Raw genomic sequence first — 25,832 nt, 5'->3', positions numbered from 1 at the left:
GTAGAAGGAGGGAAGGATTTTTATACCCTTCTGGCTGACAAATAGGTTGGAAGAACTCTAGCACACCCAGGCTGTGCAGGATGAGATGAACATGGGCTAGATGAGAGGCACACCCCAATGCAGTGCTTCGCCACTTCTGAGACCCTGCACACATGCTTGTATTAATTCAAAGTTTAAAATTTGACACTATTTATAATAGTACAACAGCACAGAAAACAAAAAGAAAGGAAACTGTAAGGAGCATCAACTATGGAACTGTAAAGGAAATTCTGAAGGGAACTGTATGGAAAATCAACTATGGCTTTTTTGTTTTGTTTTGTTTTGTTTTTTAATCAGCTTCTAAGATGAAATTACGCAAGTAGCTAAACTGGTTTAAAACTTGCAAGGTATTGCTCAAAGCTGAGCAATCCTGGGTTTTTGTTTGCTTGGTTTTTTTTTTTTTTTTTGTCGTTGTTTTATTTTTTTTATGGAGCATAGAGTACTTTGGCTCAAACAAGCTGTTTCTTACCCTTAATTCAGTAACAGACAAAAGGATGTAAGTCAAACAACAAAAGCACTTTTTGAATTCAGTGTTTTCACAACCCCACCCCCACTCGGTTCACACCGAAGCTGCCTTCAAACCCAAGCGCCACCTTTATCTTAAAGGTCCAGGACACGTGAGTAGCAGCAAAGGTCTATTCAGCATTTCTCTCACAGTAGGAAGCTACAAAATTCCACAGACACACTGCACAATGCAGCTCTTATTTAGAAAAGGAAGGCAAACTGAAGGCATGAGACAATATGCTATTTGCTTTTAGTGTCTCTTACACTTAAGCTATTTGACTCAGGCTGCAAGAAGCAGAGAGAGATAACCCCACACACAGCTCCGCCTTAACTTCAAAACCCCATCAAGGGTTTGAAGAAAGATGGAGGATGTCTGCTGGTTTCGATAAGAAAGAGTAAAAGACAGGACAGAGTCTTAGGAAATGGAAAGATACACAAAAGTGTGTTCATTATTCAACCTCGTAAATTTATGATAAGGAACAGTTGACTTATTTGTGTGAGGATAAAGCTAAAACTCTTAATTATGGAATATATGTGCTGGCCATAGCAGCAATCTAGATTTTAGTAATAAAACAAATAAATATGCTTGTTTTTACAATTTTTATTAAATTTGAGGTTATGTGTTTCATTAAATTTACTACCTACCTCTGCAATAATATGTGATAAAAATTATTTAAAAATTCACTAGAGGCTTTCTTTAATTAAAAGAAAGTATTTAAAAATACTTTTAAAATTCCGTTACTCTAGGGATGGTGTCAGAGCCTGCTTCAAAGCATGCTTCCCCTTGATGGGAGCTGATGGGAGCAGAAGGCAAGTCAAGATCCAGTTGTCATGGTCCTGGACTCCATTCCCAAATGTATTAACAACCCACTAAAAATACTAAATGACCCTTTTAACCCAGGCATGGTGGTTGTGTTGGACGCATGAAGACTTGTAGCCCTCTCCTGGTCTTTGTCTTTGAGGCATCTTCTTTAAGCACTGGCTGTAGCTCTGGAAGTGCCTGCCACCCTTCACTCTTTATGGACAGGAAGCAGAGATGAAGTAATACATCAGGATACACTGATCAGGGAGCCTCCTGAAAGCCACAGTAGCTTTCTCCTGTGCATCTCTGCAACCTGGATAAGAGCCTAAATTAAAAATGGTTATTTTCTATACTTTAATTCAAATGGACAATAAGCCACACTTTTTATATCACTTTATATAACCTTAAGAATTTTCTACTTTCATTATACTGAAAGAATCTTGCTTGTTTTTTTTTCCTTAGAGAACAATTTATTTGTTTTTATTGCTTTCCTTCAGTTTATTTATTTATTTGTTTGTTTGTTGTTTGTTTATTATTGTAGGTGTATGAGTGTCTTGACTGCATGTATGTGTGTGTACCACATGCATGTCTGATGCCAGGAGAGATCAAAAGAGGGAGTCAGATTCCCTGGAACTGGAGTTATTGATGGTTGTGGACCACCATATGGGTGCTGGAGCTGAACCTAGACCCTCTGTAAGAGCAACAAGTACTTTTCACTGCTATGCCATCTCTCCAGCTCTGAATCGCTTTTATCGTTACTATTTCTTCCATTTTGAGGACCGTAATTTCATTATTCCTCCTTCCCTTTCTTCCCTCCAAATCCCATCCTTTATCTCTTTCAAATACATAGCCTCTTTTTTCCCCATTAATTGTTGTTACATACATATATGCATATTCATATTTACTCCTAAATATATAAATACAACCTGCTCACTCTGTATAATATTACTTGTATGTGTGTTTTCAGGGTTGACTATTTGGTATTTGATCACCAGTTCCTGGGCTTTTCCTTGGGGAAGACTGTTTCTCCCACTCTTAGCATTCCTTAGTAGCCTGTAGTTCTTTGTGTAGAGTTGAGGCCTGTGGGCTTCCCTGTCTACTTTAGCGTGTCTGTTGTTACTGTCCTTGTCCATCTCATGTTTAGGCAGCCAAGCTGGTGAGAGTTTATGGCTGTGGCTTCTAAAATTTCTAGGAGACACAATCTCACAGCAAACTCCCTGTTCCTCTGGCTCTTACAACCTTCCACTCCCTCTTCTGCAATGATCTCTGAGCCTCAGATACAGGAATGTTTTATAAAATGTATCCATTGGGACTAGGCTCTAGAACTATGCATTTTGATTGGTTGTATTTTTCTCTAATGATATATTAATCAGGGTTCTCTAGAGGAACAGAACTTATAAAATGAATATATATACATGCATACACACACACACACACACACACACACACACACACACACACACACACACACACAGGTCCCAGAACCCAGTAGTTGTTCAGTCTCGAAGCTGGATGTCTCAGCTGGTCTTCAGTAAACGCCAGAATCCTGAAGAAGTAGGCTCCAATGTCAGTGAAGGAATAGATTTGCTAGCAAAAGTGAGAGAAAGCTTCCTTCTTCCATGTACTTCATATAGGCGGCTGGCAGAAGGTGTGGCACAGATTCAAGGTGTATCTTCTCACCTCAGATACCCAGATTATAAGTGTGTCTTCCCACTTCAAATGAATTAAGAAAAAAATCAATTGCAGGTATGCCAAGCCATTTGAGTTTTAGTTAATTTCAGATGTAGTCAAGTTAACAACCAAGAATAGCCATCACAAATGGTCTCCATCTGTTACAAAGAGAAGTTTCCTTGATGGGTGATAAGTACTACACTTATCTGTGGATATAAGAACAAATACTTAGAATGAAGTTAGGAATTACTGCATTGTATTTTTAATCAATAAGATATCTCATACTTTGATAACCTCTTCAAACTTTGTATACTTCAATTTTTTATGAGATTTGTATTACATTATTCCTTAAACATCAAAACATTACCAAACATTATAACATAACTAAAGTTCTAATCTGAAGTCATAATTTTTAACTTTTTTTTTTTTTTTTTGGTTTTTCGAGACAGGGTTTCTCTGTGTAGCTTTGCGCCTTTTCTGGGACTCACTTGGTAGCCCAGGCTGGCCTCGAACTCACAGAGATCCGCCTGGCTCTGCCTCCCGAGTGCTGGGATTAAAGGCGTGTGCCACCACCGCCCGGCTAATTTTTAACTTTTAATTCTAAGTTTAAATGTAATTAAAGCCATGCTAATCTATTAGGAGCAAATTATCCACATAGGTTAATCTTAATCTTCAAAGATATAACTAATTTTTTCCATTTAACTTGAAAATTAAATTTTAAATCAGTTAAGAAGTAATTTATTGGTTCTGCAAAACATGGTATAAGATTACATTCCAACTTAGAAGTTTCAAAACATTAACTTATCAGATTATGAATATGAATATACATTTAAAGATTAAGTTGTTTTAATCACATGTATTTAATGTAAAAGTTTAAAGATAACAGAATTATTTTAAAATTATAGGTTATAATTAATTTTAAATTAGTACATAATTGATATGTCAAAATAATAGACTTTTGAATAGAAAGAAGCTTTGTACTAGTGAGACCATTGAAATGATCATTTTGTCATTTGTACTTAAAATGTTCTGTCAGAAGAGAAGTTTGTTCAATTGACTTGAGCAGAAGTCCCCGCCCCACCAGCATATGGCACTGGAGAGGGGAGCCTGCACCATGGCCGTAAATGTGAGGTGTCTGGATGACAGAAAAGATTTTCATGTTCAGGCCTGTGTTCAAGGAAGAATTCTTTAAAATCTATTTCATAGAAGAAAAACTCCATGTTTTATGCCCATTTTTCCCTATGAAACCAAAATCTGGTCACCTATGCTTGGGACAAAACAGGACCTCCTGGTTTCTGAACTCCCGTGATCATTGCAATGAACACGTCTCTTCACTCTTGGTAGTAGGGTGCATTACTAATAGTGTCTATATTTGGGGTGCATCTATGATCACGAATTTCCATTACTTAAGAAATGGAAAACAAAAAAAAATTCCCAAAGAGCTTATATAACATCTTTTATATGAGCATAATCTTTCCAAGCATCCAGGTATTCCTTCTCCTAAGGATGAGCAGAGACACCTGGAGCCAAAGACAGACAACATAAAATTCTGAGTGATAGTCAGGTATGTATGTCGTTGCCATGAACCTCAACTTTCCCAATATTATGTCATTTGAATAGAAAACATTTCTGAAATGCGAGCTATGCTTCTGTTTCCTATCCGCACCATCAATGAGAAGTTAAGACAGAATGAGGGAATAGGGAAGAAAGGTAACTTTTTGTCTGCTTTGTGTCAAAAAGTCTAATTTCTAATACCATCATCCCTTTGAAGCTGAACTATATCAGGAAGGCAAAATGTCAATAAATAAAAATTTTGTGCAAACAGTTGGCTAACGTAAATTTTTTTTGTTGAGGTTACTTTTTGAAGTATCTGTTAGTCTCAACATAAATTTTTAGAAGTGTACTTGACTGTTACAATGAAGACAATTAGAAAACTAAGGATGAAATAATGCGAATCATGCTAAATTGTAGGCAGAAGTTTCTGTCCCACAAGTAACCACCCAAAACATAATATTAATTAAATGCTTGGCCAATAACTCAGGCTTGTTATTAGCTAACTCTTATATTTACATTAATACATATTTCTTATCTATGTTTCGCCACATGGCTTGGTACCTTTTCTCAGTACAGGATATCCATCTTGCTTCTCTCTGTCTCTGCTGGTGACTCCTCAGCTCTGCCCTTCTTTCTTCCAGAATTCTTAGTTTGATCTCCCACCTAACCTTATCCTGTTCAGCTATTGGCCAGTCAGCTTCTTTATTAAACCAATCACAGTGACATATATTCAAACAATGTAAAAGAATATTCCACACTAAGTAGTGAATGTTTTAGAAGAAATAGATCATCATATCCCAACTTTCATTACCTTAACAGAATTATGGCTTTCACTGATAACAGATAGATGGTAGGTGGTAGTGGCACACACCTTTAATCCCAGCACTGAGGAGGCAAAGGCAGGAGGATCTCTGTGAGTTTGAGTTTAGCCTGGTCTTAAAAAGAAGTTATCCTGGGGCCTGGAGAGATGGCTCAGAGGTTAGGAGCACTGCTTGTTCTTCCAAAGGTCCTGAGTTCAATTCCCAGCAACCACATGGTGGCTCACAACCATCTGTAATGAGATCTGGCGCCCTCTTCTGGCCTGCAGGGATATGTTCAGGCAGAACTGTATACATAATAAATAAATCTTTAAAAAAAAAAAAAAAAAAAGAAGTTATCCTAACTTCTTAAATACAAAGATAAGTCCCATTTATAAATTATATGTACATACATCAGTATACCTATATATGTATGAAATCTGGGAGAGTGCATCCTTTGTCCTTGAGATTTACATACCAAAAGTAAATCTCTGTATATTGCCTTAAATTTTAATGATTTATTAGTATCATAATTTCATGAAAAAGTCTACTATTTTTGATGGTAAGCTCAAACATAACAATCCACTGTATCTTTATTTGTCTCTGGTTCGATGTCACAAGTTATAACACCCTCTTCTAGATTTCTATATAATGAAGATCTTGTGATATGCAAGTTCAGACCTTCTCAAAAGTTGTTAGATCAGACAGGTCTAGACTTTGATCCCTAGATAGGCAGAGTCTACATCCCATCTCAGCAGTGAAAAGTTTCAGACAATGAATCTTCAGTCTTCATCAACCCATATGAGTAAGAGATCAAAGTCTCAGAGGTAGATGGTGAGAGAGGATTGAAAACCAGGGCAAGTTGTTGGGATGTAAGAAGGGATTGGAGTCACCTCACTGCAGACTCTGGTTGAAGTCTCTTGCTAGCTGAGAAAAAAGAATTCCAGCATAGTTAACATTGGCTGTGAAGGTTTCCTGCAGAGAGATAATATGTCTTGCATAAAGCAACTTCAAATAACAACATTAAACTATCAAGGATAAAAATATATGACCTTTGGGGTCACCTTTCTTACTACTTCTCCAGATGCAAACCTGGAATCTCACTAACAAGACTCTAAACTTCATTCATGGTAAAAATCAGTCTTAGCTTTCTTGAGCAACCCTTGTGAATTACAGCTTTACCTTATCAGTTGTAATCCTATTCAATGCACCTCAGGAACCACCCTATTCCCTTATTTACTGAAAAAGAAGGAGGGAAGGTTCCTTAACAACCCTCAGAGCTGTTACCTCAGAGGCTACCAAAATTATGTTTAAGCCCAACTCTCTCTTGAGAAGTGCACACCAATGGTAATTGAATTTATACTTAAATATCTTTCTTATAAACTCTAACTCAATTTCATTTTAAAAGTACCTAATATAAATATTATTAAAATCTGTGGTCAATGGAACACTGGACAGGTATTTAAATAGCTCATCTTAGTAAGGATTTCATATTAGCTCAGATAACTGTCTAGATTCTACATGAAGTGTGCAGATACATTGGGAATTCTCTCTATGCATAATGAAAAAAGTACTCCATTTGTTGTATTTTAACAATGGAGGGAAGGAGTCACACCATTCAACAGGGCCCATGTAGGAGGTTTATTGAGGGGAAGGGAAGAGAGGAGCTGCAAAGCCAGGACGAGATCAAAAGTGTCACAGCAGTACAACTCAAATCTAAAAAGTTGTGTAGTATACAAAGCAGTAGTGTGACAGAAATGAGAGCCAACGATTTTCAAGGCATGCTAAGTAGGTCATCAATAGTCGAGATATTTGATGTGGTTATTAACATGGAGACTCTGAGACTCCAACAAGATCTCCTAGGTAGCAGGTCTCATTAAATCTGTGTTTTTAACAGGACTCTCAGACGATTTTAATATAAAATTCAACTTGGAAACCACTGGTTAAAACTTTATAATCTAACTTTAAATTTTCTCCAGGATTTATATAGAATCTTAGGAAAACAACTTAGATTTAAAAAAAAAATGTTTCTTCCACTAGTAAATAGAAATAGTAATACCTACTTCATGTGATGAACTTAATAAAATAATATGTTAAGTACTTGGCACATTTCCTAGTACATAATGCATCAACTATTGGTCAATATTAATGAGATGGAAATAGAACTGGTCATCTAGAGGCAGCAAGCCTGTAATAGCCGCCAATCTGTGCACACAGCGTGCTGAGTCAACACTTTTTAAATGGCTGCATTGATGTGGTCCTTTGCAGGCTACTGAAAACTGTCCACTAAAAAGCCAGTCACAGGAGAGGAAGAAATGGATGATGGTTCCATCAGTAAAGTGCTTGGGTCATAAGTAGAAGAACTTGAGTTTGAGCCCTAGAGGTCGTGTAAAAGGCCGGACATATTGGTACATGCTTATAATTCCAGCTGTTGCAGGATGGGAAAGTGAGATGGGCAGATTCCTGAGGCTTGCTTGCCAGGCAGTCTAGCCTAGGTGGTGAAGTTCTAGCCCAATGAAAGACGCTATCACAAACAGATAGTAGAAAGTGCCCGAGGAATGACACCCAAATTATCCTCTAACCTCTACGTGTACATAAACACACATGTATGTGAGCACACGAACACATACACACACACACACACACACACACACACACACACACACACACACACGCATGAGCACACACACATGCACACACACAAACACAGATGCACACAAAAGAAGCTAATCACAAATGACCACAAATTAAATTACTTTAATTACATGGATTATGCTCTGGTAAGGGTCAACAAATGGCTGAGAAAAATCAAACCTGAGAGAGATGTATCGCCCTGCCCACACACAGGAGATGACTGCAGCAAAGAAAAGTACTAAACATGCCAAAAAGCATTGTGAAGATGTGTGATTCACATCCTCAGAAAGATGGGAAATGATATTATTTCTGTTTTAAAACATCATCCACAGAACTAGGCTATTCATGCTCACTCAGCATATCCACTTTGCCATGGAAAATCTGGCAAGCACCACTGTGACCTGGTGATAGGACTTAAAGTTACCAGAGATAAGTAAGTCCCGCCAATGGCAGCCACCCCATCAGATGTGATGGAAAAGGGCACTTCACTTCTGTGAAATCCTTTACAAAAACTAATGACTCCAAACCAATAATGACCAAAGCATCATAAAAACTTGAGAACCTTTTTGTCAAAACCTTCAGCCAACACACCTCAAAACTGTCAACATCAAGAAAAACAAGTCTAGGAAACTATTATAGACTGAGTGAGCTGCAGAGCAGAGTTCACAGCCGAAAACCGGTGTGGTCGCCTGGGTGGAGTCTGGCAGTAGAAAACGGACAGTTGTGAAATTCAAACAGACAAGATGCTTCTTTGCAGGTTCTTGCCCTGCGAATGCATTGGAGTTGTATAAGGTGCCAACAAGAGAGGGAACTGGCTGAAAGGTAGACAAGAAACTTCTGCTGCTATTGCAACTTTTCTATAATCCTGAAAGTAGCCCCAAATGAAAAGCTAATTTTTAAAGTATTTTATTTGGCTGTAAAACTGACTACAGGGACCATCAAGCAGAAACTCCATGGGAAATAGGGGTTAAGATTCCAACATGACCTTTTTTTTAAAAAACATAATTTCTTTATTGAATCTTTGGGAATTTCATATCACATACTCTTATTCTACTCACGTCCTAATCCCTCCACATTCCCTTACCCCTACAAGGCCCCGCAAAAGAAAATAAAAAAAAAAAATCAAAACAAAACAAACCAGGCAAACAAAAACAAAAAGAAAAGAAAAAAACAAAAAAGAAAAAAGAAACCAAAAATCTCTTCCCTCCTCCATCTTTCCTGCCTCTCCAACAATTCTTCATTCCTCTTGGTAGCATTGGGAGCCTCAGTGTACCACACAGTGTACCCTTTTGTCCAGTCAGCTTTACTTGCAAATGTTCATTGCAATGAATCACTGGTTGGGTTCAAGGCCTCTGGTTTCTGGTACATCATCATCACTGGATCCTCAATGAAACTCCTCTCAGATATCCTGTGGCTTCCCCAAGTCATGGAGATCCTTTGGGTATCATTCTGTGATGATATATTGTGTACCCTAATAAACTTGCCTGAGGATCGGAGGACAGAGCCAGCCACTAGATTAGACATAGAGGTCAGGCAGTGGTGGCACACACCTTTAATCCTATCACTTGGGAGGCAAAGGTCCATCTGGATCTCCGTGAGTTCAAGGCCACACTGGGCTACATGAGATTGATCCAGTATAGGAGAGGAACAGACCCAGGCAGTGGTGGCACACACCTTTAATCCCAGCCCTTGAGATCTCATGCCTTTGCTTGGGAAGCACATACACCTTTAATTCCAGGAAGTAATATGGCAGGGCAGAGAAAGGTATATAAGGCATGAGGAAACAGGAACTCACTCTCTGTAGACTGAGGATTTCGTAGAAGTAAGAACTAGGACTGGCTGTTCTGCTTCTTTGCTCTTTCAACTTTCACCCTGATATCTGGCTCTGGGTTTTCTATTAAAAGACCATCTAAGATTCAAACATCATTCCACAGGACCAGTCCCTTCACCAACAGTGGGACCCTCCAGTAGATCCTACATGGGGTAGATGTTAGGGTGGGCCAACCCCAGGCCAGCTGTGGGCCTGAGTGGTAGTTGAGCTGGTCAGTCCAGACCACTGGGACTGTCCCCCTCAGGCAAGGGGTAGAGCCAGCTCCCCTAAGTCCATGTCATCAGGGTCAGTTCTCCCTTGCCTGTGGTGAGGGTGGGGTCATCTTTCCTGAGTGTGAGGGGCCAGCTCTCTTGCTGCAGTATCCAGCGAGGGGCAGGGCCAGCTATCCCAGGGTCAGCTATGGGCAGGGCTGGCTCAGCATGGCCCTCTGATTTCATCACACATGGTTCTTATGGGCCCCTGAGGTGACACAGACATCAACACAGACCCCAGGTGCAGCAGGACCACAATCCCAGACACGGCACTCGGCAGTAGCTTGGGCCCCGGTTGACATCCTGGCTCTGAGTGGAAGCACAGGACACTCAGATCAGGATGGCTCTGGTGGCAGCATGGCCCCTGACACCAGCAAAACCACAGGTTGCAGCCCAACCCTGGGCTTCCATGTAACCTTTGATGGCCTCGGACTTCAGCACAGATCTCGGCTGAGGTAGGACCATGGACCCAGACATCACCATGGTGCAGGCCACCCAGACTGGCATGGCCCTGGTGGCAGCAGAGTCTCCAGACACAAACATGGCCCCAGGTGGCAGCCCAGACCCCGAGAATGTACCTGGCCCTCGTGGCAACAGGAGCCACGGACATTAACACAGACCCTGGGTGCCATAGAGCCACACACCCAGTCATGGCCCTCAGCAGCAGGCCAGGCTGAAAGGACACTATGGCCCCAGGTGGAGCACAGGCCACTCGGATCTGTATGTCCCTGGCTGCATTATGATCCTCAGACTCCAACAAGACTGCAGGTTGTGGCCTAGACCCCATGTCTCCGTGTGGCCCCTGGTGGCAACATGGGCCACGGACTTTAACACAGACCCTGGCTGCGGTAGGACCACAGACCCAGAAACGGTCCTCGGCAGCAGCCCAGGTCTGCCAACATGACCTTTTATTTTGAAAGCTTCCAGTATAAACGTCTGGATTCTGGATAAATTACTATAGACAGCTTTAAGTAAACCATCTTTTACCTCATCTATGTTTGGCTAATTTGAATTTATGAAAGTTAAGATTTGTATGAGATCTAAAACAAAAGCAAATATTTGAAGTCCTTGATGATTACACTAAAAGAGATAATTTTTAAATGATAATAACACCTTGACTGTTCATGAAAAATTTCTCTATGGAAATTGTTTAACCATGGGCTTGATTTCACTTAAATTTGTCATCAAAACTTACACTACCAGTGCAATGACCGAACCCCTAAGCCAAGAAAATACTCAGTGGTCAAACCTCATCACCAATTGGTAACACCTCCTTGACTCCTACTAAAAAAATAGATGAGAAGTTCTAACTGGGAGAAAGCATTTTAAATTTAAGTACTTGGCGGGGCAGTGGTGGCATATGCCTTTAATCCCAACACTCAGAAGGCAGAGCCAGGCAGATCTCTGTGAGTTCCAGGTCAGCCTGGTCTACAGAGTGAGATCCAGGACAGCCACCAAAACTACACAGAGAAACCCTGTCTCGAAAATTCAAAATAATAATAATAATAATAATAATAATAATAATAATAAATTCAAGTACTTGAATATTTTCCAGATTAAATGCATGAATATGATGATATTGATACAAAAAGAAAGGACTCAATAGAAAAATACAGGTGTTATGGACAGATATTTCTCAGAAATGTAAATTCACATGCTCATAATATGTAAGAAGACATTTAATCACATTTGTGTTCAAATATAATTGGGAAAAAATTCTCCAGATAAATGTGTTAAGCTGAAGCAAGAGCTCAATTTGTTAGTTCCATTCCCTGGCACAGACAAAATGCACCCTGTGATCTTATAGTAGTACAAAGAACATCTGGGATGAGGATGTGATCCAGAACTCTGTGTACAACACAAACTCCTCTGTGCTCTTCAAACACAGGATTGGTATTTCCTCTACAGGAGGGATGTTTACAGTGCAGATTGATGAGTGCATACTACACATATTGTTGGACCCAAAATAATGATTGAGCAACTGATTATATCAAGGATGGCACCAACAACATGACCCAATAACTCTGGGTCACATGGCAAGACAATACAAAAAATAGATGACATGTTACATCTGAATCAACCGCCAAACATTTGCTGTTCAAACGCAGAGTGCCCAAGAAGAGTTAGTTACTCATATTCAAGGAGGCAATCTATATCTCCCACTCATACATTCAGTTCTTTATTTGAACTTCCATCTAAATTTGTTACTCTAAAAATTTCAGTTCCATCAACCATTTTGAATATGATGATACTAATATTAAAGTGATGGCACATCTGATTGAATATCTTGAAGAATACATTGAACTTAAGCTATCAGTCAGATAAACACCATGTGCTGGCTAGTTTTGTGTTAACTTGACACAAGCTAGAGTCTTCAGAGAGGAGGGAGACTCAATCGAGAAAATGCCTCCATAGGATCAGGCTGTAGTCAAGCATGTAGGGCATTTTCTTAATTAGTGATTGGTGAGGGAGGGCCCAGCCTATCCCTGGACTGATGATCCTAGATTTTTTTAAAAAAGCAGGCTGAGCAAGCCAGGGGGAAGCAAGCCAATAAGCAGCACTCCTCCATGTCCCTTACATCAGCTCCTGCCTGCAGTTTCCTGTCCTGAGTTCCTGTCCTGACTTCTTTTGATGATGAACTGTGATAGGGAAGCATAAGGCAAATAAATCCTTTCCTTCTGGATGTGGTTTTTAAACACAGCAATAGTAACCCCTACTAGAACATACAGTTTTATTTGATTAAATTTGATGCCTATCAACTAGACATCCAAGGGAAAATACAAGAAGATTTTAAGAGTTTACCACTCTGCTAATCCATTGTAATAATATCTCTGATCTTTAAACTACACAGATTTTTTTCTTCCGAGACCGGTTTCTCTGTGTAGCCTTGGCTGCCTTGGAACTCACGCTGTAAACTAGGCTGGCCTCGAACTCACAGAGATCCACCTGCTTCTGCCTCCTGAGTGCTGGGATTAAAGGCATGTACCACCACCACCTGGCAGAAAATTTCTTGATGACCACAAAAATCTCTTGTGAAAGATCAAGTAAAGTAGGCTTCACAAACCAAGCCAGAAAAGAAATATTGTTTTACTTCATACCTATCTTCATTTTAGATCTAAGAAACAGTAGCCCTATCCAAAGTAGCTTTTCCTCCTGTCTTTAGTCACATTCCCTAGGATCCCATAAAATGTTTGTTCTAATCGTTGATAAACTGTTGCCTAATGACTGTTGAAGATTAGACAAAAAAAATGCATTCAATTCTCAGTATTCTCCAATGTGTTGGATTTTATTTAATCAGTACCTAGAGTCTTATGCAGTGTCAAAAATAATGATATTCCAGATTCTGATTTTGGATGGAGACCTGGGAGAGCCAAGACAGTGAAAGGGCACTGTGTGAGTTGTGGTGGTGTTGGTCATGGTGTTTGATAAAGGATTCAGCACTGAACACTGCAGCTCAGTTCAATTCTACTCAAGCGTGATCCTGCCTTGTTTTCAAGCTTAATATACCCCTTGAAAACCCTCTTGTCTATTTCACAAAGACAGCGTGAAAATAAGTCTACTAAAACTTAAACTTAAGGCTGAAGCACGTTTATGCTTTATAAATTAAATGTGAACTGTGTTCATTCACTTTTATTATTTCCCCATTCCTAAGCAATTGGTAACATTAGTAATCAATCTCTTCTTTCAGACTTTCATTATTAAAACCAAATCTGATAAGAATATAAACATGGAGCATGAAGTCTACTTCAGTTCTGCTTTTTAAATGACTCTATGAAGTAGTCACAAAATAAGATTACTTAATGGAGGAGAAATTTCTGAATCAAATTGTAGCAGTCTCAAACAAAAAGTCCCGCAAATCACAAATTGGGATGTTTGAACTGGTGTGTGTGTGTGTGTGTGTGTGTGTGTGTGTGTGTGTGTGTGTGAACACCATGTCTTAATTGGACTTAAATGATACTTAGGAGCACCATAAAAGTGAACTTTTCCACCATGTACACGATAGACACAAGAGTTAGTGTAACAGATTTCTAAGGGAATTTTAGTACATTCTTAATGGAATTATAACTCAAACTTCATAACTTTCAACATCTAAAATCATCTTGACCTTTTCAGTAGAATCTAATCTCAGATGATTCAGTTTACTTAAGTCCTGCCAAGACAAAAACACTCTGTCAGATAAAAAGGTCTTCAGAAAGGAGTAAGCCTTCAAAGGTTATAAAGCAACAAAATAACTTTTATAAACATGCTTCTCAGATGTTGAATTTAAAGAGCAGCTTTAACTATCCTTGACTTATACCTAGGATACATCAATTGTGGAAGCTTTTATGGACAAAAATAAATTACTCAGCCAGAACACTTATAGGTTCAAATTAAAATTAGTTGGCATCCTGAAAACACACATTAATCTTCACTATGAAGCGTTAATTAAAGAATATAATAAATGCCCATCACTTAAATATGGTTGTATCCTCTGCCATAAAAGGAGATGGTGCCAGTACATACTTCGGCTTCCTAGACAGTAGACAGGGAACTTTCTGCAAATGGATGTTATGCTTATTGACATGTTACAAATTCTGCTTTGCTTCTTAGCTCCAATACCTGTTAACAATGCTAAAACTGATTAATTTGGAATTGCTTGTAATAACTTGGCCCTAAAGGATGCATTCACAACATTAGAATTACATCCAACTCACGGATTAACTCTTAAGCTTCACAAATGATCTTCCTTTTCTGTAATGTAACAAGCTATTGAGTTTGGAGCTCTTCAAGTGTTGAAGCTGGCAGCATTGAAAGCCTAACTTCCTCTCTGAATTATTATTATAAAGTGTTTCCCAAGTTCATTTCAGCAATGGGTCAGAATTAGAAGGTTCATGTGATGTGGGGTTAAAGGTGAGATAATTACAATAGATTGGCATGCTGGAAAATAAGTGTGGCTGGAAGGGCAGCAGGAGGGAGAGCTGGTGAACTCTATGACCAAAGTTCCCTGGAGAAATCAAGCAACCCCATAGCCTCATCTAGGATAATTGCAGCACTGAATGCTCTGCCCAAAAGAGTCGATTCCCACACTCAAAGGGTGTGCCCTCTTGGAACAAATACATGTAATGTAAGCAAGTGGCAGAAATAGCATCAGGAATCCCTTTCACAAAACTTTCTATGGTAGGAAGGAAGACGAGAAAAGATGGAAGTGTTTCTCCATATCTCAACTTTAAGATTACAAACACATAAAGTAGCTACAACCAGATTGTCAGTACTGTTTCAGACATTAACAGTCAAACATCTCAAAGCATTATTTGTAGTGGGTGTTACACAGAGCAGCCATTTCTTGTGTGAACCATATAAATTCTTACATGAGGACAAGTTAACCATAACTTTAAAAAATAAAATAAAAATAGAATACTGCTAGGAAAGCTATGTGAAGGCTTTCCGTTGTTTTGGATGAAAGTCATTAAAAATAAAACCGAACTTCAAAACAGTTCGTGATATTGATCAAAACATAAGGACTGCAACATTGGGTTGGTAATATTGTTTAAGTCAAAATTACAATTCAAAGAGCAGCAGAGAGAAGATGTTAGAGACATAGACGATGGGGGAAGGAAGGGGAGTCCAGCCGCTGGATTTTGATCTCAGCTGTCACTTAAAAGTCTGTTCCCACACTGAAAACGTATTTTTTCCTCTCTCTCCGCTTTTTGCTACTTAAAATGTACTATATATCGTACTAAAATTTTAAATCAAAATCCATATTCAAGAAACAAAATTATACTGCTATAAAAAAAAAAAAAAAACACGCTTCTTTTGAAGCCCTGGTTAAATAACTTTGAAGTCAATGGATATTGTGAGCAGTAAAAATTGAGTATTGACGATTTCAGTACATCGCTTCCTCTGGTTTCTATATCATGTTCTCAATTCTACCCCACATTTCTGAAGGTGGAGAAGAAAAGCAAAAGCCTCGAAGACACTCAGTGTACCGAAAGGTCATAAAATCACACAGACACAGAACAACCTTTCAGTTTTCACAGGCTTAGCTTTAGGGGGGAAAGCTTATTCGCTCAGCTCTTCTCTTGCATTTATCCTGTCTTTCCTGGGATATTGTCATCAATCTACTTAGCCAAATAATCGAGAAACACAAAGATGCCCGCACAAAGGAGTTTTTCCTCTCCATCATAGCTCACACCTGAGCAGTCCTCAGTGAGTAACTGGATCCTAATTCTCAGAGAGGTTGTGTTCCACTCTCATTGCCGGTGTCTTGACCGTACCCCAGATGGATGTCAACACGAGTGGACCCACCCACTCTCCTGCTTTGCCCACTCCACCTTAAACAGCTGCCACTGCAGTTCGTCTACCACATAAATCTGACCCACAGATTCTCTGATTAAAGTAACGTGAATGACCTTACCCTTGATGACAGGTTAAATTACAACCTCTTTAGTATGTTATCATCACAGGCTTACATGAGCTAATCCCATACTGACTCTCCATGACAATAGTGTTTTTGTCACATTCCTTGCTGTATTCACTGGGCCCTGCAAAGTCTCCAAAATTAATGAATATCACTTAGTATTAAACAAATCAAATAATAGTTTTCACATTGTTGACTCAGTACACACACAGATGAAAAGGTCTGTCTCATTTCGGCCGCTCTCTATTTGGCAATTTGTTCTCACCTAACAGCAAAAGACTTCAACTTGCCATACAACCCTGCAGTTTCTTCCTCGGCTTCTCTGGGTGATGACAGGTTACACTCCTTTTCATATGCACTTGGTACACAGGCTGGAAGCCTCCTCCCAGTCTTCCTCATTGCTCTGGGCTCCCAAAATATCCTGTTAAAAATCTTTAGACCTGAACTGAAGGAAACAGGAAGTTATTTCATCCTCTATTTTTAAATTACACATAAATGCAAATACATGATATATACATAAAATCATAAAAGCTTTACATATGAGTGGAATCCCATTCAAAGTAGATATTCCAATCCCATTCTCATTGACTCTCATGCCTAGAATACAAAAGGCAATCAGTGATAATAACTGTTATTAATAAAAGACGAAGTTTAATCTTTCCAATATTCTGCAATATTAGATAGTAGGTAAAATTTACAAAAGCTGTTTCTTATACAGAACATAATCAGTTACATAAATTTTTACTCAACATCATCAAAAGTATATTGGCAATCTTTGTTTTGCCATATTCAAAATGTAATTAAAGGCTTATCATTTCTGTTTTAGTCAATATCTCTAAATACACAGTTAATCATATAATTTTAGTATTTTTATAGTGTCATGAAATATTGCAATTCCTTTTATCATTTATTAAAAAATAAAACTTGGGGATAAATATTAGGGAATAAACTTGAGAGAGCCACAGAATGACTGAAACATGATCCTGCCCCTCTCCCCTTCCTGAATTGAAAGGCCCTAGCAACTCCTCCACCCCTCCTCTTCCTCCCCCATGTGTCTTTCAGTGTCTCTCTGAGTCAGCCAGGAAACTCTTTCATCCATCCCAGCCAGCTGAATATGGACTCCCCTCTTCGAACTGAGGTCGGACTCTATGGAGCAATCAACACAAACAGATATCCCCCAACAATGAAATAACAATATACTGCATTATTATGGTTATTCGATAACTAGCATACCTTTCGTGGGCCATATATGTGGATATCATCTTAATTTGAGTGTTCTGCTAAGATTATGCAATTGCTTACCATCAATTTACCTAGACACAAGCTGAAATATACACAGAAGACTTCCACAGTGATTGGATCTTAGAATCATGATAAATTCTCTTATTTTTAGAACAGGATTAAAACGTTTGAAGTTTCTACACACACACACACACACACACACACACACACACACACACACACACACACGTGTGTGTGTGTGTACATATACACAATGTGTACATAAATATATATTAGTATATATGCATATAAACACTATATTGGTAGAGGTGAGACCCCATAAAGTGTGTATATAAGAGAAAACATGATCTTTCTAGTAAATCCAAATCTAAATTTCTTTTATTAGTAATCACCAAATATATAAAGACAATATTAGTAAGAGAATTTGACCATGTGCTTAATGACTATATTGAAAGTCATAAATGCACTTGACATTTTCTCTTAATACATACGGACAGGAAGGCTAAAGGAATGTTGCTCTATTTAACCAGCTGAATTTCTTGGTCCAATGTCATTTTGAAGTGTCACTGAGCTTATCCTCTACTCAAAGCACAAGAAATAGAAGGAATACAAAGACTGTGTTCTCAGAAATGTGACAATTTGTAAGGGTATTGTTTATGGTTTGAACAACACAAAATGTAATAGAGGAGAAGATTGAAAATAATTTTAAAAACAACAGCTTGACTGATGGGTTGTTTATGAGCTGACATCCAGTGGCCATTAGAAAGAATATAGACAATAGTTTCCAGCTAGGACACGATACAGTGATCTGAGAATAAAGCAAAATGAGCTTGTGGCTGTGGGGTAAGCATTAAAGATGGTAGGATGATTTCCTACAGGAACTTTTTGTTGTTATATATTGTTGAATAAGAAAAATCTTAATTTTCATTAGAGACATTTTCTCTCATAGGATTCTTAAACCCATATTTTTATTTTTTCTGTGTCATGTAACTTACTACATTCTATTTTAATAAGTATTTGTGTATCTATTTCCTAGAATCTTTGAAGGCCTGTACTTGATTGACACCATCTTTGAATTCCAAGAATTTGAACTCAACGTTAAAATGAACTTACACATTTACTTTTCTCTGTAAAACTTTTTTGTCTTACATGACACAGATTTATTTAATTTTCCAGTACCACACAAGTTCTACAGCAGAAGTTACAATTCAAAAAGCAGGTTTGAGCCCTGCTCTTTATGGGTACTTTGCTTCATGTTTGTGCCAGGGTACGTGTAAAGAAACATTTTACGAAGGGCAATTCTACTATCTCTCCAGTTCACTAAACAATATGAGATTTTACAGTTGTGCTGTCTGAAAGCACGTATGTTCTGTTGTCTAAAACAACTCTGCATTAATGACTCTGAGACAATGCAAAGTCAATTCTTTTGAGTGTGTTTGACAACCCAAAGTATTCAAAGTCTAATAAATGTAAACAGCATGAAAGGAAAAAAAAAACTGTGGGAAACTGTAGGAGTGTGGGTGGGGTGGGGAAGTACTGGTATTTGGGATTCCCAGAAGTTTGCATGGAGCAAGCTGACGTGTATCATAGCTGAGGCATTACAAACAATAACAAGTGCTTCTTTTACAGCCCAGAGTGGCTACTACAGAATTAAATCTGAAAAAGAAAACAGAGGCAGCAAAATCTTCAGATGAATTCAGCTAGAAATGACTTGTAGCGGGGCCTACATCATGGCTGAATACTTCCTGTAGATATTCCAAAGAGAAGAGTTTGAATGCCATTTAGTATCTGCATACTTAGCCCATAATTAGAGAGAATTTATACATGAAGCTACATTATGTTGGTAACTAACTTGTTTTGCACACTTCATTCTTGTGAGAATTTCTGACCAAGAAAAAAAATCATAGTTTATGTTAAGCCTTAGAAAAATATACTGTGTGAAATGGCAAGATGGTTCCCAGAATCCACTTTTAGGTAAGGAGAGTGCTAACTCCAAAAAGTTGGCCACTGACCTACACACACACACACACACACACACACACACACACACACACACACACACACAGTGCAAGCACACGTGTACATGCACACACCCCACATGCAAGTGCACACAGACACACCTTTATATTTTTAAAACTGTGTTGTATTAGAGAGATCAAGGGAGTATGTGGAAGGATTGGAGAGAGGAAAAAGAAGAGGTAAATGACATGATTATAATTTAAAAAATTAAAATTATTATTAAAATTTTTAAGAATTTTTTAATGCATTGCAATGTCACATTCTCATCATGTCTGTCTTCATGCATAAAGCAAAATAGACACAGGACTCAGTTGATGCTAAATTCGGGGCCTTCTTTCATCAAGTAGCTACAGAATTCTTGAAGGTTAGCCCATCATTGACTCTTTAAGCTGAAAGAAATAATCTTGGGGAAAAAATTACACTCAATCTTATTAAAGAATATACAACAAACATTCAGATGCTTCTCAGGAAGATCTGCCCTCGGCAGAGGGTATATGTGTTCCTCTCGTGGGAAACTCCCCAAGGGTCAGCAGTGCTGCACTTGGCATAGGGCATATTTTAAGCTGTTGTTCCCAAACTACGTGGTGGCCTATGGAGCATCACAGAACACAGCATTACTGACTCCCCTCCAGTATCTTCTCTTTAAAGGAAACAAGATATTGGGAGGAGAAACAGTGAGTTCTCCCAGACTACAGACACCTTAGAAGAGGAATTGCAGATTTTTCTCTTTACACCGTATGCTCTGTTTTTGCAGTGTATCTCAGCATTCTGTGTGTGACTCCGCCACACCCAGCTTTCTTGTAACAACTGAGCTGCTGAGAGCAGGATCACTACTAACCCAGGCAGATCAGTCCAGCAGTGTTTAAAAAAAAAAAAAAAAGACAAAAACAGAACTCCTCAGGCATTTTGCAGAATGTCAAAATGTAAAGAGTCTAATATTTTCACGCACTTGGCTTTTATTATGAAAGTACGTGGTAGTGTTGGTTCAAAATCAGTGGCAGATAAAAGGGCTTCTTCAAGGATGGGAAAGAGACACCAGCTGACCCTTGGAACTCACAGGGCTCTTGTTGCACAACTTGGGAAAAGTTGAAAAGTGGAATCTTTAGCGGAGCTCTTACTCCCTCTGGTGATGGCTAAATGAAACGTAAATGCTGCCTACCAGGTTCTGCAGAGCTTCTGAGTGCCCACCCCTGAACTACCAACCCTAGAGAGAATGCCCAGATACAAAAATAAGTTCTACTTTTCAACGAATTCACTGAAAGAGAAATTCACCAGGATTTGGTGCTACATTAAATTTTAATTTTTTGTTCAATATGTATATCTTTAAATATCTACATTTCTTCATACATAGGTCTAAATTACCCAACAAAAAGCGTTAAAAGTCTTCTCATGGATATAACTAGACTCATTGACTCATAACTCACACTTCTATTGAATACAGTGGTCCCTGCTAGTCATTTAGTAACTGACTCTTTTATCAGATCAGCTTCCGTGTGTCTCAGAGCTTGTGTTCAAATATCTCATTTAACATAGTAACCCTAAACCTAGATGAGGGAAATTCAAATATACCAAGAAAAGCCATCAAGCATTTCATTAAGTGAAAAGGTGGAAGTACAATAAGATGTATCAGATGATATTGAAGAAGTTCATATTCTCAGAGACTTTATTACAGCACATTGTTATAACTGTTTTCTTGTTGGTTATTATTATCAATCTCTTACAATGCCTTAATAAATTAAAAGTTATTAATTAGTCGGTATATAAGTAAGTATATAAGCATAAGAAAAGTTATTAATTAGTAGGTATTAAGTAGGTATATAAGCATAAGAAAATTATTTTGTATGTATAGGATTTGGTACTATCTGTGATTCCAGACAGCCAATGAGATATATTAAAATATATCCCTTATAGAAATAGAGGAACAGTTGTTGCTCTCACAGACATTTGTACTTTTTTATAACTGAAAAGTGGAACGTAGTGAGGTGTGATGGTACTCATCTATAATTCCAGCTGTTGGGAGACAGAAGCAGGAAGATCCCAAGTTCTAGGCCAACCTGGCTACAAATGAGCTCTAGGCCTGCCTGGTAATTTACAAAATTGGTCCATAAGTGAAAAGTCAAGAGTCTCAACATGAGTGTTCCTTTTGGGTTCTCAAAGACAATCCAGTTGAAACCACCTTATTTTAAATTTTAGATTAAAATTTAACTTAGATGTACTGTTCTCTACTCCCAATCATTTCACAGAGCCTTGATCTGCCTTCCCAAGAATTTCTCTGTTCTCTGTAGAAGCCCAGGACCAACATATACTTAAACCTCCCCCTATTCAATGTCTTATATTCCATGTCCATCACACCACACAAATCTATAATGTGTCCTATTCATTTTTATGGCAGTTTCCAGTATATAACCATTGAGAAAATAAACATACATACATACATGCATACATACATACACCCACACACCCATACATGCAGACAAACAGCAAAGAGAGCCACAGTACAAACATCTGCTTCTCACATCTCGTAGTTGCTTTCATAGGGACATTTCTAGAGATAAGAGTCTTTAACCTGCAATAGTAATCACATCACACAGTAAAAGAAGTTAACGTACTGAGCAGCAGCTTCAGCATGTGATGTGTTAGGAACATTCCCTACACTGCCTCACTTGACCTTCAGCATACCCCTGATATAAACTGAAATTACCTGTGGTTTATAGATGAGAACTTGAAAGCCTGATAAGTGACTCAGCCTGTGTAACGTGTCTCTCTCAGTGGCTCCAGTTTTTACAAATAGGTTTGTTTGCATTCAAGGCCAATCCTGCTTACATTTACCAAATAAGGCCATGATTCTGGCCCATGTTTCTTGGATGACCTTTGGATCTCAGATAAAGATAGCTGTCCTCTCTGTTTGTGCCTGACAACCTTCCTCATGAGTTCTGAGTTATTCTCAGTCCTCAAATATGGAAACGATCTTAGAGCAAACATACAAATATGAAGTCACTGGACCAATTTTCACTTCAGTCCCAGAATTATCATTATTATTATTTATAACCCTTTATTGGGTGTTTTATTGCATGATGAAATCCGTAGAGTTCTAAGTGAACCATATCATATATCATTAGAAGCATTTGAACCCTCAAATTATCCTCCAAGTATTTATTGAAAGCTGTGAGCCAATTTTGTGTTAAACATTAGAGATATCATGAACCAGTCCTTAGAGTTTCTAACTGTGGAGTCCTAACAGCAGATTGGAGATGTAATGGGCTAAGCATCATGGTATAAAACAAGGAAGATGTCTTCAGTGTTTTTGATCTTAGCCATTCTGACAGGCGTAAGGTGGTATCTGAGAGTTGTTTTGATTTGCATTTCCCTGATGATTAGGGATGTTGAGCAATTCCTTAAATGTCTTTCAGCCATTTGAGTTTCCTCTGTTGAGAATTCTCTGTTTAGTTCTATAGCCCATTTCTTAATTAGACTGTTGGGCATTTTGATGTCTAATTTCTTGAGTTCCTTATATATTCTGGATATTAGTCCTCTGTCAGATGTGGGGTTGGTGAAGATCTTTTCCCATTCTGTAGGCTGTCGCTCTGCCTTGTTGACCGTATCCTTTGCTCTACAAAAGCCAAACAAATGGAAACACATGAACTATGAACCAATGGCTGAGGGGTCCCCAACTGGATCAGGCCATCTGAATGGGTGAGACAGTTGATTGGCTTGATCTGTTTGGGAGGCATCCAGGCAGTAGGACCGGGTCCTGTGCTCATTGCATGAGTTGGCTGTTTGAAACCTGGGGCCTATGCAGGATCGCTTGGCTCGGCCTGGGAGGAGGGGACTGGACCTACCTGGACTGAGTCTACCAGGTTGATCTCAGTCCGCGGGGGAGGCTTTGCCCTGGAAGAGGTAGGAATGGGGGGTGGGCAGGGGGGAAGGTGAGGGGGGCAGGAGCGGGGAGAACAAGGGAATCCGTGGCTGATATGTAGAACTGAATTGTATTGCAAAATAAAAACAAAATTTAAAAAAAAAAAAAAAAGGAAGAGGGAAGCAGAGCAGGCAGAACGGAGACTTGTCCCAGGAAATGTGATCCCAATGAAAGAAGTTCCATGCAAAGAAAACAGTACAGGGAATTGGACAAATTCAAAATAAGTTAGCCACAGGACTCTGTAAGATATTTGATATGAGAAACAGGAGGAAGGTGGACAAGACCTTAAGTTAAGTTGAGGAACTGAAGCTTTGTTATGAGTAAATCTGATACAGTGATTACAGGAAAATGAAATATCTTGTGAATTTTACCAGTAGCTCCATAGAACTGCATGGAAAGAGGCCACAATGTGGGTAAGATACTTACAATGACTGCTTCAGTACCTAGTGTAGAAGCAGTGAGCTGGTTAAAGGACACAGGTGTAGTGGTACTTGAAAAATAGAACTGTTAAAATGGATAAGTAATAGGATTGTATATGTCATATATATGTATATACATATATGATAAAAGGATGAGTCAAAACCCAGCTAGATAAAATATCATCTATAAGATACAAAATAATAAAGAAGAGGGTCTAAGTAAATGAATGAAACATAAGTACATTTGATATTTCAGGAGAAACTGTGTTAGTCCTAATCTTAAATCCAGATATTTTGTAGTTTGACTAAAGATAAGGCTGTTTTCAACAGCACTGTGGAGAATGAGTGAATGGAATGACTATTGTAAAGACAGTGTGATATTCCCAAGGACTGGAGTGCAAGTAAGAATGAGGAAACGGCCTTTCGAACTTGGGCCTGGCAGAAGGCTCGCTCAAATAAAGGTAGGGAGAATTAGAAGGACCTTTCTGCCAGAGGAGATGGAGGACACCAGGAGAACAAGGCCCTCTAAATCAACATGAGCAAAGCTCATATGAACTCGCAGAGACTGAAGCAGCATGTCCAGGACCTGCCTACATCTGCACTGGGTTCTCTGTGCATATATGATGGCTTCCAGTTCAGTGTTTTTATGGGATTCCTCAGTGTGCAAATGAGTGAGTCCCTGATCCTCGTGCCTTCTCTTGGGCTCATTTCCTTCTGTTGGTTTGTCTTGCACAACTTTGATGTGATCGTTTTTTTTTTTTTTTTTTACCTTATTGTATTTTATCTTATTATATGTTTTAAACAACTAGTAATTAAAACCTAGCCACTAGGGTAAAGGTTAACAAATTAGCTGTCACTTATACGTGCTGAGAGAGAGAGAAATAGTTTTCTCCAATACAGTGATACTGAGTAGGCATATCAACCACTCCAGGATGGGCCTCATGTTCAGGAGTAGTTGACCAACACATAACTGACTCCACAGGAGTTTTCACGCTTTTGTTTAGTTACAGTTTAGGGTCTTAGTGGGAGTAGGTTTTTTTTTTTTTTTCCTTTTTGGATGTGGTTTTATTTTGTTATCTTGGTTTTTGGAGGTTTTGTTGCTGTATTGGGTTTTTTTTGTTGTTGTTTTTTGAACAAGGACTTAAAGTTAAGTGGGCAGAGACAAGGAGAGGATCTGGAGGGACTTGGGGGAGGGCAAGAATATAATAAAAATGTATTTGAATTTGAAATTGTTTTAAATAATAAAAAATATAATATACAATTACATATTTCAGATTTTTATCCATACATTATAAAAATAAGATCATTTACAGTGGCAAACCTATAGTATTTATAAAATTAAAATAATTGGTGACTTCTTATAATTCCTTGGGGAAGAGAGTATCAAATCAGTAACCTATAAAATATATTATATATAAAAAGCAGTCTTCAGACTAAATAAAGAATCATTTGTGAACTTTGACATGATTGACACATAAGTTTCTTTTCAGGCTCTATATACACTTTGTAGACACTGTCTAGGAAGCTGCCATTCATCTTTCCCACTTCATCTTCCCCAGCATTTACTTACCTGAAGCCAGTTTATCAAGATTTACAATGGGAAGTGGCAAATATCTAGAAGTTTGTACCTGGTTCCAAATATCCACTGTTGGTTCCCACTAGTCAGTCCACAAGAGAAAAACAAAATCTAACATAATATTACCAGACAGCTCTAAAGAGAAACCGCTTATGATTACATGAAAATGCTGGTGTGTGG

General features: G+C 38.5%; 1 long non-coding RNA gene across 1 annotated transcript; it reads right to left on the bottom strand.

Annotated features, from left to right (window-relative positions):
• Nucleotides 1–560: 560 nt before the first annotated feature.
• Nucleotides 561–23,343, bottom strand: LOC128102304 (uncharacterized). The gene is made up of 3 exons (XR_008215379.1): nucleotides 22,443–23,343; nucleotides 16,746–16,925; nucleotides 561–3,058 (listed from the first exon to the last, which is right to left on the bottom strand). It is a non-coding gene; the product is annotated as an uncharacterized LOC128102304 (long non-coding RNA).
• Between the last annotated feature and the right edge of the window lie 2,489 nt (nucleotides 23,344–25,832).

The sequence above is a fragment of the Peromyscus californicus genome, unplaced genomic scaffold (assembly GCF_007827085.1).
Source record: "Peromyscus californicus insignis strain IS unplaced genomic scaffold, ASM782708v3 Scaffold_7__1_contigs__length_154581171, whole genome shotgun sequence".
NCBI lineage: Eukaryota > Metazoa > Chordata > Mammalia > Rodentia > Cricetidae > Peromyscus > Peromyscus californicus.
Note: the sequence above shows the minus strand (reverse complement) of the source record. Positions and strands in the feature narration are given on the sequence as shown.